This window comes from Sparus aurata, chromosome 2, assembly GCF_900880675.1.
Source record: "Sparus aurata chromosome 2, fSpaAur1.1, whole genome shotgun sequence".
Taxonomy (NCBI): Eukaryota; Metazoa; Chordata; class Actinopteri; order Spariformes; family Sparidae; genus Sparus; species Sparus aurata.
The window spans coordinates 16579808-16596759 of record NC_044188.1 but is presented as its reverse complement, the minus strand read 5'-3'; the positions used below and the strand labels follow the sequence as shown (position 1 = coordinate 16596759).

Here is a 16952-nt window from a genome sequence, read left to right as displayed (position 1 = left end):
GGGGAACAACACTGTTAAAAACCTCATTCAGTCTGCCGTACATAACATCTAAAGGACATAATGAAGGCTGTAGTTTGGCAACTGTGTCCATGACAGTGCAAAATGAAAAATGATTGAGCAGGGCAGAGGGGTCCAGGCGACGTGCCTGATCTGGAGTTCATTACATTTACTGTGCTTGTGAAGAAGGACAGAAATTGCTCACAGATGATTTTCATTTTCTTGGCTGGGAAGAGGGTTAATTACAGATTGTATAGTTCTGAAAAGGACTCCAGGGTAACAATAGTTTGTTGCACTGATAGTGCAAAACCTGGCTTCTTTAACGTTTTGATAAATGGGCATTTCAGAACTTTGAACACCATTTCCTTTTTCCATTTCCTTGTCGGTATTTTCTCTTCTTTCCTCTTGGGTCCTTTTTTAGCCAGATGGGCTGCACGTTGGATTGACTCATCTGATTGTTCGCAGGTGCGAGTCCAACTTTACATGCATGGTTGAAGTTGTAAAGTTATCATCTGTTGGTGTATTTGTTTTATTGGATATTGCTGTGTGTAGTTCCAGTGATGAAAGCCTTATGAAAGCTGACAGCAGAGTTAGCAGTGAGTACACAAGAAGAAACAAAAGCAGACACTGTGGCAGCGGGAGGTGAAAGGATAGCCTTAAAAATAATAGCTTTGTGGTCAGAAACACAAGCTAGACTCGCAGCCACATACAGACAAGCGCACGCCTACAGCACAGAAGCACACACACACAATCATCTCATTCCGAAAGAAACACTGAAAATAGCTGAAACCTATTGATTGTTTGAAGCGGGAGATTAACCCCGGGTTCAGAAGTTCTGCTCGGATGCTGCTGCAAGCTTTGCTAGATATATAAAAACTGACATTTTTATACTAAAAGCTTTGAAGTACTGTATACTTTCCAACCAATCCATGAAGTGACATAACTGTGTGTGTGTTGCTTTATTACTGCAGTTGTTTATCATTAGATGGACTGCTTTTACAGCGCTTTTGTAGCTACAAGCAAGTCACCAAACTGCTCATTAGGAGCAATAACACACTCACACACTGACACACCAATGAAAGAGCCACCGGGAGCAGTTTTAGGGTTCAGCGTCTTCAGTGTTCAGTGTATGAAGGGAAACTTCGACATATAGACTGTAACGGCCATGGAGCAAACCACTGACCCTACAGCTGGTGGACATCCGCTCTACCTCCTGAGCCACAGCTGCCCTTTCTTTGCAACTTGACCCCTACTGTATGTTTTTAAAATTACGTTATGATAAAAATGATAAAGTCTTCCTGTATTTCTGTTTGCTTTATTGACTAAATGTATGAAAAGTTATATAATGACTACAAAAGTGTCAGAAGAACTATGATGCTCAAAATGGGCCAAGGAGGAAACTAATTGCACAAGAGCTCAGCAAGATATCGAATGATTGACAACGAAAAATACAGGAAAAGTGCCCTGTATAAAAAAACGTACTTTGGATTTTAAAATTGCAGCTAAAAGTTTCATCGTGAAATTGTTGGTTAGAAAATAAAAGAAGGTACCTGGAGGCAAAAGTTCATGTGATTGGCTTATTGAGACCATTCAGGAGTGAAAGTAGTAAAAAAAAAAGTGGAGAAAAGAATTTTTTATGGAGTCTTTTTACACGGATGGACAAAAAAAAAAAAACCTCGGCTGAAGGAATCTCAATAAAATAAACCCCTTTCACGCAAACACTGCTGAATTATGGTCCGATAAGCAGCTCTTGTTGCCAGAAGTATGTGCTGTATCAAACATTTTGTTGTGATGAAAAATGTCCACCTTTTGTTTTCACACTTAATAGCCCCTATAAGAGACTGGATAGCGTACCAACGGGTGGTTCTGGTGAGCTATGTGTGTTTCATTTATTTGGAGACGGAGAATCAATTTGGCCTTGCAGAGAAGATCTTTTTAACCGTTTAATTACAGCGACCACAATCTTTTATGTAGCAGCCAGTGGTGGACAGTAACGGAGTAAATTTACTTGAGTACTGTACTTAAGTACATATCCAGAGGATTTGTACTTTACTTGAGTATTAGATTTCTTTGGTACGTATTACTCTTACTTGAATACATTTCCAAGACAAATATTTTTAATTTTACGCAAGTTAATTTCTAGGAAGGCTGAAAAGTACTCGTTACTTTCAGGTCTGCTCTTTTTTTTTTTTTTTTTCCTAAAATACTATTGGACACAAGCTGTGTTTGTCAAAGAAGGAAACCTATCACAGTGCACACTCTCCACTGGGATCTACGTAAAAGCGGAAATACGTCATCCCTCCCCATAAGGATACCAGCAAAGTAGCCACGCTCTCGACTGCGTTTGTCAACACAAAACCGCGACAATGGCTGCATCAGATGTAGTTTTTTGTAAAGCAGTGATTCTCAACCAGTGGTCTGGGGACAACATTAGTCTTTGAGGGGGTTCCAGTTCCCAACTTAGCTAAATGATAGAGAGTTAGTTGGACGGTGCAGGTTCATTTGGTTACAGTTTTAATGATTGTTAATAAACATCTGCATCTGCAACATCTGCTGTCCCCCTGTGAGCCCATTCATTTTATTTGTTTTTGTAGGTGTTTCTGCAGGCTTTATATAACATTGTGGTTCTAAAAGCAAGCACATCAGAGCAGGTGGTTTCAAAGAGTTAATTCTCAGAAACAAGAGTTAAAAGGTCCTTAAAATCATTTAGAAAAAATTATAGTAATTCACTGATGTGAAAAATAAGAAATTTACTCTTACTCTTACTCTTACTTTTACTTAAAGTAAATTTAAAAGCATGTAATTTTGGATACTTAAGTACCTTTAAAAGCAAGTACTTTTTTACTCTTACTTGAGTAACATGTCGACTGAGCTACTTTTACTTGTAACGGAGTAAATTTTGACCAGTAGTGTTTGTACTCTTACTCAAGTACTGGGGTCGAGTACTCTGTCCATCTCTGGTAGCAGCAAGTACCTCTCGAACAACATGACCATGGAAGCTGTTATAATGTTACAGTGAAGTATATATGTAATGTTCGAGGGGTCATCTTCTGTCACCTCCTTGTCTCCTAAACCTGCTTCATCTGCTTTCAGTAAGTGTATTCCTGCATTTTCCAGAATTACTGTCAACACTTGTCTGGACTTGCTGCATTCGGCAGTTTTATTTATCTACAGATGGATCAAACAATACAGCATGCTAATCACAACAGTAAGTGCAGAAGTGCCTGTTTTTTTTTTTTTTTTACCTGGCTCGGTTGTTTCTCCAGCTCGCAGAGAGCAACACCAGACTTAATAGAATAGCTGACAAATTGGTGGGCGGCCTTTCAGAAGACTATCCTGATGTGTACAAGTGGTGTTTTAGATTGCTGATATTTACTCAATGCATCCTCCTGAACCAGATATCCCTACCTAATGTCCCCCCCCCCCCAGCAAATCCACTGTGTAAAATGAATTCTTCCTCTGCCCGTGTCACTGCCTTTTTTCAGTGATGCCACACGTGCTGTATGTGAGCCTCATTGAAATAAATATTCAAATCTGACATGCCATGTGTGCAGGATCACATCAATGAAAACACATACACACTCAGAGCAAATGTTGGTAATGTTTGTTTCTCCAAAATCATTTTTAAGTTGAAACTTTACATTGCAGCATCTTGTCGATTTTACATTTCTTCACAATCAATTTTCAGTTTTATCTTGTGACAACGCTGTGTTTATGCCCTGGTTGGTGAAGAAAAGATCATGTTTTGGCTTAAAATACCTGTTTTGGTCGCCATGAACAGGACTGGAGATGTCCTGAGGTCTCAATGAAAACACCAGGCTCTGGAGCCACAGAGGGGTGGAGATCAGAGCATGTGAACGGAGTGAAGCTCGTTCGTTCCCCTCGCTCAGTGGCACTCCAGGCAGTCCCGCTCATTATCTAATTATCAGAACTCACCATACTCCCCTCCAATCGCTTCTTGCTTAGTCCAAAAAAAATGCTTGTATGCTTTAGCTTAGCTTACAAAGTAACCGAACAGCCAAAACCACATTTTCAAAGCAGCAACAGTATCTATTTCAAGTCACATTTAGATAGTGTGAGTGAAAATGGAGCAGGATCGAGTGGAACATAAGGTGATGAGCACGCATGCTCTGGACATGCTCTGTTGGAGGTGTCCTGATTTCCGACCAAAAAAATATCATTTTTTTCTGTCCCCACAAATATCACTCTTACAAATGTTGAAACACCTTCAAAAAGTGCTTTCTCCACCTGCTGGCTGTGCAGCCTTGGGAGGATGTAACTCTCCTCTTGTCACCTCTAGCAACAGTCATGTCAGGTCATTAACATTTAGTATGGACATTAAGTAACACAATTTTAGAACTTTCATTATGTTCTGTAGCCAGTGACATATAGAAAAGTGAACGCATCAGTAGTTTTCCAGAAACACTGAAACTGCCAGCATTTTATCCTGGGGACTAGGCTGACATACCTGTGTACTGTTTTATACATATTTACTCTGGGTTAAGCGTGTTAAATGTTTCAAACTGTTTTCTGAAACAGAATCCTTCCTTCACTAGATGAGGAGGTACATGACAGGCCTCAGTGACCTACCCACAGCACCCAGCTGGCGGAGAGACCTCAGCCTCAACTTCTTGTGATTCATTATTTCCCCCTCTCCTTCACTCTACCCATGCAGTCATTGAATAGAGCAGCTGAGTGGCGGCTGATTACCAAACATCTTCCCCTACCTTTGATCTCCTGAGGTGTCGGGCTCTAATCCATCTTGCAGCACAGGAGGCTGTCTGATCTGGCTGGTTGTGGTAGCCACTTAGCTTCTCCTCATCTCACATACACTTATAGTACGTGGCCCCGCACAGATTGGGCTTGGCAGTGTACAGACAGTCTGTAAAAGAAAAAAGAAAAAAGATATGAGAAATTTGGGAAAGAAAACAGGAACATTATGATTTCATGAGGCACAGCCATAGACACATTATTAGGGATGGTTAATTAATTTCAAACTGTTTGCGGTTTTAGTTATCCTGAGATATAAAGACATAGGTCCCCTTTTGGGAGCTTACAGGGAATCAAAAGAAGCATAAAGGCAAGGTTTATCCTGCTGTGACCTACACATTTTCAAAAAGCAATTTCAGGACAATAGCACTGCATAATAAATCATATTTCCGGTCAGGTATCAGCTTCTGCACTCCTATTACTAATGCTGAGGACAGCCTTTTACCCGACATACAGTAAGTTTGAGATCTACACTGTAAACCGCAGTTTCAAAGTTCACCATCCCGTTTTGCTGATGATCTTGTTTTCCTGTTTGTCCCTTACTCAGCGAGATACCCTTCCTCTTTATATAGCACATCCAACATTTTTCATACTGTCACTGCAAAATACTTTTGAACGGCTCCCGAAACTCATCTGCATTCAAAACATGGCCTTGCGCGCAATATTGCGAGACAATTTCTACGGTAAATGAGAAACTAAATGTCACTTACAAGATGAGCATTAATCTCATGTCATTGCATTTTAATGGCACCCTTACCCAGAGGAGGATTAAAATTTCTCCCCAGAGATCAACTTAATTACTTAGCACCAGGATGAGGTCACCCCCCTCACGTCACAGCAGATGCAGAAACAGCCATATTGTGCTAAATATTATTCATTCTGTTTCCATGGACACAGGCATGCACAGATTAAGTGATTGTTTTTCAGTTCCAAGCATGTCATCCTAATTATTGTCTCGCCATTGTATATCAACTTGATTGTCAAAGATGCACAACCACTGACACTGTGTAAAATGTAAATAAATTCAGAATGCAGCACTACAGTCCATCATGTTAACTGTGACACATGGCGTTTTTATTTCTTACAGCAACAATGCAACTTAACTTTTGTTGATCTAAAGTGTAACATAAAATGATAAATGAAATAAGACTTGAGGTGAGTGAAAACCGGAGGAAAAGATGACAGAAGTGACAGTTCGCATATGTGAAATGTACAATTTCTTTCTACTGAAATATTAGAGGTCTTTTAATCTGAAACGAATACAGGAAATGTTGAGCTTGTATTAACAGCGTCATACAGTAACCTTTACTAGGCAAACAGCCACAGTGGATCAAACCTTCCCAACTTCCTTGTGGCCATGTGAAATATTAAAGTGCAATGAGTAGAATTTAATACTCTCTGACTTTCGCACCCCCCAATGCTCATATAAAAAAAGGGCAATCTGATAGACAGCAATGCATGCCACTACCCCCGTCTTTCCCATGATCCCACCTGGGGTCACTGACGGCGTTGATGCGCTCCAACAGAAATGCTTCTTAGACAAACAGCCTCATAAACCTCCTCCTCCTACACCTTTCAGACACAGGGATCGAACCTTTTTCTTTAAATTCCCCGACAGCAACATTCTGACATGCACGCCCACCACACAGTGTAATTGTGCAGGTGTAGCACTGCGTTCTTCTCTCTCAAGCTCTCTTTTTCATTCTTTCCACAACAATCTTCTGACACTATTGGCTCCTTTTTTTTTTCGAGCAAACTTTCCACTGTCAACCAGGGTGATTTGTGGGTTGCAGACTGCGATTGTGTATTGACACTTCTATCGGGGATGGAAATTGACATAATGATGCTCATGTTGAAACATCTTTTTACTCCCCACAAACAGAGAGGGAGAGAGAGAGAGAGAGAGAGAGAGAGAGAGAGAGAGAGAGAGAAAGGAGGGAGAGGGAATGATGGTGAGTAAGAGAGGTCACATGTATGGACAAATAAAGGACAAGAGGTGAAACTCATTACTTTTTCTTTTCTCATTTAGTAGTGACATATATTGTCCTAGATTACAGACTTGAGTGTTTGCTGATGGTGACAACCACTGACTAACTTGTGACAGATGTAGAATAAATGATTACACAGTTGCTCAAACACATATCTCTCTGGTATTAAAGGGGCATAAAAATAAATGAAAACAACAAATAGATGGCACCACTTTTCACTTGGATCTATTTTTTTCTTTTACAAACAAAAAAACTTGCTATTAGAGTTTTGAATGATTTAATAATCAGCATCTTGTCATCAGAAGGTCGCTGGTTCAATTCCCCTGGTCTGCATGTCAAAGTGTCCTTGGGCAAGATACTGAACCCCAAACTGCTCCTCCTGCTTGTCGGCACCTTTCATTGCAGCCACCGCCATCAGTGTCTGTATGAATTACTGTAAGTAGCTTTGTACAAAAGCATCTGCTAAAAGCCCTTAATGTTAAAATAATTTGACTAACTCTTCAGCAAAACATCATTGCAGCAGATAAAACCCAGTTTCATCAGTATGCATTTCGTACCCTGCCAATAAACAACAGCTTTGTTCCGGTGGTTTGTCTTTGTGGTTTTATATTTGGCTGACTCTCCTGTCTACAAAGTGTAAACAGGTTAATACTGCTACTTGCTACTTCACCAAACTTAGATTTGTCTTAAAAGTCCTCCAGTGCCTCAAGTACATTCACAGGGATGAATCAATTGCTGCATTCAAAGTGGCATTTTATTCAGCGGGCAACCCCACCTGTCTGCAATTACTTGCAATGAGATTTTAAAAATGTAAGTTTCCAGTTTTGAGACAATTTACAGTAGGCACAGAATAAAAGGTTAGAGCAAATGAATATTTGAAGCTCTCGGAGGGGATGTGGAATAAATAATAATGGGGAAACTTTTGAAGTGCTGACATATGAAAAGTTTCAGCAGAAAGGGTATTGTTGCTGAACGTTCCCGCAGCCTGCTCCACTCTACTGGCTCAGTTACCCTTCTTCCTTTCTTCTTCCTTCTTCCCCTCACTCTCTTCCCATCCCTCCCTGCCGTAGAGCTTCAGGCTGCTATATACAAGCCAAAGGTGTATGGATTCCATTTCCTGTCAAAAACTGGCCACAGGACTAAAATCTCTATTGTATTGCCTGCCTTTGAAATAAAAAAAAAATCTACCTTTTACATCTTCCAAGCAGTGCCGTCATCATGTGAATCCATTTCACATTATGTAGACTCTGACTGGGATTTTAAGATGTAGAAATGCATGACAGAATCATACTTCGAATACTAAATACATGAGCAGTGAAGCTGTTTTTAAAACAGGTTAAATTTAATGTATTCAAGATAGTTGGCAAATTACCATTGGATAGAAATCGACCGGCTAAATCCTAGAACATGTCTGCACATGGTTACACCATAACATGCGCATATAATTATGTATTGTAAGCAAAAAACAAAAAAAGCAATATTTTGGCTGAAATATAGCCGCTACTGCCATGCCTGTGATGTCATGAAAAAACAGCCCTGACTAGCTGCGAGGCATGTTTTAAAATATACACAAGCGCTGCACTGAAAAAAAAAGCTACATTACGAAAAGACCTCGTGAAATTATTCTCATGTATTTTGGACCATCTGCACCCGAGAAATTATTTCCCTCAGGCCTCAATTTTTTCTGCAAACATTCACATTCTCAACAGGAATTTGGTTTGTAGTAACCGCACAAGCACTAGGAAGACAAAAAGCTTTTGTGCCCAGTTAATATGTATGTTTCAGGAGCAAGTGTTAACTCTTTCCTAAGCGTCGTAAACACAAATCCCATGTGACAAGGCAGCGTTTCCCACACGTAGACTTTAGTTGTGTCATCTAGGTAATGTACATTTGTGATTTTTTTTTAGCATTTCTAACTTACTTTAAGTTTTTAATCTTTCTGATATAACAATGCCATCTGCCATTGATCAACTTGTGCAAGATCCGCCCTCCCTACTGACATTCAGACATGTTCTGCAGAGAAACACAGAGAGAGAGAGATGATCTCTGACATTATAATCCTCCTGTAAACACATTGATTGAGATGCAGCCTCTCCTATTTAATGCCGCCCTTCTCATGCACCTGGTTGTGTGCGATGTCATTCAGTACCACATTGGTTTCAATAGTTTTGATCGACTGAGTAATTGGCGACAAGCTTCCTCAAGATGAGTGGTGACAAAAGACAGTACAGTTCTGGCTCGATCTAGCTGCATGTAAAAATAGACAGTAAAATATTTTGTTTTTACATACTGTTAGTCACTGGAAGAATAAACAAGTTGTGACACATACAGCAGGTGATCAATCCACACAGTTCGTGTCGGCTTCAGACAAAATGTCAAACTCTTTACAGACAGCGTAAGTACAGCAATCAATGTCAGCGATTGTAATTAAAAAATCAGTGCTTGATGAATTTCATTTAGCCAAAATAAACTTTAAAATGTCAGCTGTAATATGAAGCCTTTATTTTTGTCACACTGCTGCTGCAGTTGCAAAGCATGGTAATGAGTAACACACTAAATTTACATCGCTACAGTTTTTACAGATGGCGCGCAAGTTGACTGACAGACTGCTTTCCCTCTTTTGAAAACACAGATCGAAAGGAAGATCAGGACAGGCGCATGATTTAATGACATGGTACTTGAGTGAATGGTGTGAATTTTTATTACGGATTCCTTCTCGCCACCAGCCAAGCGTGATTATTTTCCCATATGTTGTTAAAAAAAATAGCCTCTTTTAACGACTCTGTAAGGAGAGTCCCACACAGAGTTTAAAAGCCTGCAGCCTCCCCTCCAGTTAGTTTGAACTGAAGTCCAATTGCCTACAATACTGCATTCAGAATTACCATGACCCGGATGACTAAGAACCTACAACAACGTGTAGCCCTTTTATCTTTGTAAAAGTGATTGTTGATCATAAAGTATTCACTTGGGCACCAATTGTTATGAATTGCATTGGGGCACTTAGAAAAATAACAACCTCAGCCTGTCAGTGGCAAAATACAAGAACTCGTAGTGGATGTATAGGAAAGCTTTCATGTCACGGCTGCCAGCTGAGGAGATCTACTGGACCGATTCCAAAACTTTTGGTAAGACTCCTTTACAGACCAAAACCTGTAAAAAAATAGGGCCTGTGAAGGTTTAAAAAAAACCAGGAGTCACTTTTAGACTAACACAATGGAGGACTTAGCAGCCTTGGCCGAGCTGTGCACACTCTCAGTGTTTTGAATATTTTTAAGTTGTACTAATTCTTTTTTCACCTCACAGTTATTTAATCTAGTTTGGAAGAAAAAGAAGAACTCATCTGAGTCTGGTATGCGATGTTGCATAGCAGCTTCTTTTGGTCAAAACAAGATCTAGCTGATCTGACATGATGTCCACAGGCTACTGATACCACCTCAGGCTGTCATCCACTCAGGAAGCCTGCAGGGGGAAAAAACACTATATGGCACACTATATACAGTATACTATCAATACTACTCCACTGAAAATGGAAACCATTCCCTAATTATCCCTGAAAGACATGCGAAGGGAACTTATAATTATGGGGGCTGTTTTTCATAGCTGTCAACGTAGCAGCGACTAAGTTAACGAGCTTGCGTGTGCGTGTACCGCATGTATGTGATTGCATGCACACGTGTCAATGCGCATGCAAATTGAAGCGTGCTCATAAATTCAGCTTTTATCCCATGAATACAATCTGTCAGCTCTCAGGATGGATGGATTTTTCGTCCGACGTTCCTCCTCAATTCGCAAAAAAGTGAGAGCAACAGTCTCCCTAAAGCAACCCTGATAAAACGCCGTCCTAAAGCTGCTTTATACTGATTTACTTCTAAACACATGTTGTACCATTGTGAGCACTAGAACAGGACATGACATATGCAGATTGATATTTCACCATGAAATCGATGTGATATGGAAAGGGCAGGAGAGCGGTATGGATTTTTCTGTTTTTGCCTTGGCATGGCCATCAATCCCTATAGGTAATCTTGGAAAAGGGACAAACCGGGGAGAAGGAGCCAGACAGATGCTAAGAGCTGCTGCAGCTGAGGTGGCGGGTTAGGAGGGGCTTTGATTTATTTGCCCTTTATGGTGCAGTATAGCAGCCCACCACTCCGACACAATTTTCAGAAGGAAATATATTTGCAGCTACAAGTGAAACATCTATCGGGGATGATTTTAGGACTCGCTCACCCTCTGAGAGGATCTAAATAAATTGCATTTGACAGGCACATATTACCACTGATTCGAGCCTTGAAGCTACAGATCACCATGTCTCTACCATGTCAGCCACGGAACTGCCCAGTGTTGTAGTAAATGCTGATTTAGAATGATAAGCTAATGAAGGAGCACACACACACGTTGCTATTTACTAGCTCTTCGATTGTCTTGTCTTAAATACACAACACTTAACTGATTTAAAGCCGATCAAGACGAGACGGTTAATGCAGACTAATCCGGTGTTTATGAGGAGGAGAATCTATGAGGATAAACAATTACATATTCTCTCTATTCTCATTTTTCTTCTTCAGACACCGCAGCATATTGGTTTTAATGCTGATATTATTAGTTGGTAAGTCTATTCAAGTAAAAGATTCAGGAACAAGATTTAGTAAGATTCAAAATTCAATTACTTCTCATCATTTCAAAGAAACAACCATACATACATACATACATACACACTCGATTTTTTTAAGTAATTTTACAAGCTAAGATATCAAATATCACATAGTTTCAGCCCAGTTGTGTCTTTTCTCTGTCCAATATTTGGGGTTTGGCCTCACACACTTTGAAAAAATTGTGATGGAGATTCTGAAATTGTATTTATCAAGTCAGGTCATCACAGTATTCCGATATTGATGATGACCATGATATTTTCAAAAGAAAGCATAGTGTTAATGACACACATATGTCTGTGACACTCCTGCACTCATCATTAACACTCCTTTTTATAAATGAGATTATTTAGTTTTTTACCTGTGGTTGTAGCTCAAAGGACTCAACATAGTTTAATATTTCTAAAACCCTGTGTTATAAATGTACCTGATAACACTGGTTTTCACCCACCCGCAAAAAACAAGATGATGCAGCAGCTAGGTAGCTAGCTAATACCGAAGTCTGTGACTAATTTAGTGAACTGAAGATGAGACAACACTCTTATCATACTCTGGAAGAGAAACAGGATGTGAGTTGCTGAGAAAATGGGCACACACACTCACATGGCTGCCTGGCTCAGCGGCACTGAGGCAGTCAGCTGACAGTTGTTAAAGATGTGATATGATCGACAGCTCAATGTGAGATTGGTTAGTCACTGTAGAAAACTAAAAGTCTCACACTATTGAGTTAAAATGCTGAGTCCAGCTAAAACTGAGGCTGTAAATGCTAAAAAGAGAAAACTAGATGAATAATCTTCTTTTTGATAACTTTCAAAATAAAAGCGTCACTTTGTCTGGCCGTGAGCATGGTCCACAAGAGGGCATCGCTCTGAAACTGATACTTCATAGATTGAATTTACAGAAGAGACTTTGGAGAACGCATTTATTCTTGTTTTCTAATGTTTATATGTGAGGGCGTCTCGGTCTGTCAGTCAGCTCACACCTGCCATCTCCCCGCTGCTGTTTTTAATGCTGAACCCTGTGCGCCTCTAGTTATGAAGGAATATAGCTTCCTATCAGTCTGTGGCGTGACCCCAATTGGAGAGCCATATTCAATGCAACACACAGGAGAGATGAGAGGCAGCAGTGAGCTGCCCAGGCAGGCTGCAGGGGAACGATAAAGCTTTTTGAATTCACGAGCTGTCATCACACCATCCCTGATACTAACCCACCTCGCTCCTCCTCCCATCATCCCCCAGGTGGTAAAAGGGACATCAGGTGAAAAGTTGTGCACAGTCACACCACAAACATTTTCTTCACCTTTTTACTCCAAACAACCCACGCAGAGGTTAATGGAAATGAAATATGAGTTCAATAGATTTAATCAAAACAAAGCCAGAATCGTGTCATTGTTTACTGCTTGAGCTGCAGGAACACTTGAAATTTGAGTAATTTTTTCTGTTAACCAACACAGAAAAAAAGATAAAATCTCTCCGCTAAAAATTGTCTGCCGGGGAGAGAAAAAGTTGACAGAAACTAAAACAAAGACAGATCATGGAAAGGTAAGAAAAGAAAAAGCCACAAAAAGGAAGACAGGAACAGAGTACAAATGGAAAGTGGGTGACAGACAGCGAGTAAAACTAAAAATGGAAACATTTTCAGATGGTCCCGAAGAAACTGGGTTGGACTAGTTTGTGTAGTTTTCATGCTACCGTATGCACTGTGAGCACGACAGTTTCATACAGCATGATGCACTTCATTACGCCCTATTTTATGGTTTGTCTTTCTGTAAGTTGACCAGTCAGAGGAAGATATTTTGATTGACAAGTGTGACCTTGCTGCGGTGCCAAGCAATGCTGTTAAGACTCTTAATGGGCTAAAAGCAGAATTAGCTCAACAACTCTGAATAAACTTTTTCACAAACAATCCAGTCTTTTGAACTAGGCTTTTCGCCACGATTGAAAAGCGCAAAGCAGCCTTGATGGGCGAATAGATTGAACCGATGAGCTACTTTTGATATCATTTTGTCATTGCTATATGTGAAGGCTACACATTTTGATAACAAGCTGCATATCCAGCCCAGTTGCTAGGGTATAGTGTCAGCGGTTAATCTTTTCTTCTAACCACATGATATCTTTAGCAAACATGGCATGTCACGTTCCAATTATATACCTATCAGCCACCTTTCACATCAGGAGGTCGAGGGGCTGGTGGTGGTGTTATTACCAGCCAGCGCTGCTAAACAGCCAACCGCAGTTCGAGTCACACTGCTGGATGAGGACACCTGGGGGACATTCTCAGCCATTTTTGTGGCAACAAAACGTGGTTGTTTTCAGATTTCCAGACTTGTTTGAGGAGAACAAAACTTGCTTTCTCTCAAGTGAGGTTGGACCATCTCCATCTATGATAGTGGCAACTAAAACAGATATTTAAAGCCAAACCATGATTTTTTCCTAAAACTAACTTTGTGCGTAAACCTAACCAGACCATAAGCACAGTGTTTTGACAAGAGAGAAATGGAAAGTTCAACCGAAATAAACATGAAGTAGCGACATAAACCTTTTAGAATTACATTTAGTTATCATTAACTCTGGCACTAGGGTTTGCATTTGTAAAGGTCTCTGATAACATGGGGTCCACATCTCTGTCTTGGACATAAAAGGCAATTAACGGGTCACAAAACCAATCAGAATGCAGTAGCCAGACATGATGGACTGTAAACGTAAAGAAAAGGCGACAGCGAGATGAAATGCATGGGCAGACAAGGCGACACTCATGCAGAGTGCCGGGGCGAGAAATACAGTAAGATTGAAGGTGGAGATGGGAGATTGATGGACTGACAGAAAGAAAAGAATGAACTAGAAGAGAGAATAGAGAAATAGCAGCAGGAGGGGGTGGGAGGGCATATTAGGAGCTGGAGAAGTTGAGTAAGTGGCGGACTGCCATGTTGGGCATTGCAGGACAGAACAGACTCATTTAGGCGTCTGCAGTCGCCGTTGCTGAATGGCAATAGTGCTTCCTCTGCTGCTGGTTTCAGGGACGTGCCTGGAGTGTAGAGTAGCCTTCTTCCTGTGGCCTGGGGCCTTAAATCAGTTCTGCACTAGACACACCAACGAGCAGCTGCACACACACACTCTCTCCCACTGTTTCTCTCTCTCTCGCCCTCTTTCTCATGGCCAACAGAGATGCCCCATTTGCTCACTGTGACCCTGGAGCAAGACTTAAGAGGACAATATTGACCTTGAACTCGACAACATTAGAGAGAGGAAAAAAAAAACAAGATTTGGTAATGGAGCAGCGTGGAGGGGTGGCAGCCAATGGGGTGCTTCCCCCAAACAGATGTCCAGATATGACAGCGTTGAGGATGAGGTTCTCACAAAGCCTCTAACTGATGCAATGCTATGGACTTTTCAAGAAACTGAGGAGGTAAGCCTGAGGTGGACTGTCTTGCCAGAAGGAAAGGATTTCAGAGACTTGTCCAATCCAGGCAGCCTGTGGGCGGTTCTGAATAACGAAAGGCAGATTTCCACACTGCTAGTGTGTCCTTGCCTCTATTCCCTGGGTGGCCAGATTTACAAAAAAGCAACAAGACTTTGAATCCTGTTGGGTTTTAACCTTACCTAAGGACGCCAGGTGTTCGTGCATCCTACAGTTGTTCATGTTCATTTATAATGCATGACACAGAGTACAATATTCTTCCCTGAGGACACTCAGGCATATGCATAATTTACCACAGATTCTATGAGCGCAGACGTCACACAGCTCTGCCTCCGGAAGATTGTCTTCTGTACGGAAATCCTGCTGGTGACAATTCTGCTGGCACCAAGCATTTCAGTGATTTGCAAAAAAAAAAAAAAAAACAAATGACTTCATCCATTGAGTAAAATGAGTGATTCAGATTCTCTTTCCGCAGAGACAAGAACAAAGACAGCCGAGTGATGACTGTCATACAAAACCAATCTCGCTTTCACATACCATAAGGTGACCTATATTCTGTTCTGACACACAAAGGTCCCGTCTTCAGAAGTGGGATGACAGCCTTTCTCCTATCGATATGTCATGTCGGCTTAAGGGTTTAGCTTGACAGCGATTTAACTGTCCTTTATATCCAAAATGTGTCTGATCTAGGTGTACGGACTGCATTTTTGGCATCTCTCCAAAATGTCTGCAGAACACAAGCTCCACTGTGCCAGTAGGAGAAATCCTCGACTTCTTTGATTGCATCAGATGAAATCTTCCTCAGACCTTTGCTATAGTTATAGTGAGAGAATCCAGCCTACAATTCACACTTCTACTATTTAACATCCATTATACATAATATATTCTCCATTAACTCTATTAAAGTATGTTTTATTTCACGTTTTCCCAATGTCAACAGTGTTTCACAGTGGTTCTCAAAGTGTTTGATGACTGAGTGCCCATTAAGGGAGATGTATAATTAAGGGCTGCACAGAAAGCACCTGTTGTAGGATTTGTGGTGGTCTCATAATAACATTCAACATTACTCCCTTACACCGAATTTTCCTTTTTGCAGATAAGGCAGATCTTTTCTGTCCCCCAAGGTTTGATGAAGTAAAAATGGATAATTTTTTCCTGAAACCTCCTGTTTTCCTCAGGCATGCAGAGTTTATCTCCATGGTGGCTTTTCCATCTCACATCCACATTAAACTGTTAAGGGAGACATATCATGCTCCTTTTCAGGTTCATAAATTTATTTTGGGTTACCACTAGAATAGGTTTACATGCTCTAATGCTCAAAAAACAAATCTGTTTTCTCATATTGTTCAGTTCTGCAGCTCTGTAGTCCCCCTCTGTCTGAAACAGTCTGTTTTAGCTCCTGTCTCTATAAGACCCTCACCTGCACAAATACCCAGTCTCCTCTGATTGGTCAGCTTGTACATGCCTGAGCCATCACCACTCAAAACAACAGTGCAGCTGTGCTAACTCAATTCTCAAGTGCCAAATCAGCCAATTGGCAAACATTGTGCAATGTGTGATATGGCAATGTGCTGTGATGTCACAAAATCACAGAATTAAAGAACTGAATACTAGCGAGGCATTTAAGGAGCAGTGTTTTTGGTGGGAGAGCAGAGCTTCTGTTGATGCTGACATTGGCCTTTAACATGCGCAAGAATAAAAAAAAAAAAACACAGAAGGAAAGGAGTTAAATAGTCCCCCTTTAAGTTGTCCATTGAAATCCACTGCTAACTTTAGCTAAACAAAATGGTGTCAAAACGTTAATTCGTGACACTCAATTTTAAACCTTCATTTACAATGATGAAGAGTGACAAACTAGTTAAAAATAGAACAAATTAAACAAAAGTTTAAATCTATCTCACGACATGCTGTGTAACAAGAAGTTTTCTACAAGCTGATATTCCTGACGGATGCTTGTTAGGGGTAAAGTTTGATGAAGTAGCCATCAGACTTTTGAAACAGAATGATTAAAATACAATGTATGGATTTCTGGGGCCGCCACTGACCCATCGACTGCACTTTGAGGACATTGTGTTGGTGATATGGTTTATTTATCATTTAAGACCTCATACATGGTACAAAACATTAA

General features: G+C 40.6%; 1 protein-coding gene across 5 annotated transcripts in view; it reads right to left on the bottom strand.

Annotated features, from left to right (window-relative positions):
- Positions 1–16952, bottom strand: part of grik4 (glutamate receptor, ionotropic, kainate 4) — a 339847-nt gene that overhangs the window by 242838 nt on the left and 80057 nt on the right. For 4 of the 5 annotated variants that reach the window (XM_030406054.1, XM_030406044.1, XM_030406072.1 and 1 more), the window contains exon 2: positions 4725–4879. The gene's annotated coding sequence lies outside the window, so the exon portion shown is untranslated. Of the gene's footprint in view, positions 1–4724; positions 4880–6258; positions 6310–16952 lie in introns of those variants that run through there. The other variant, XM_030406064.1, reaches the window with a different exon arrangement.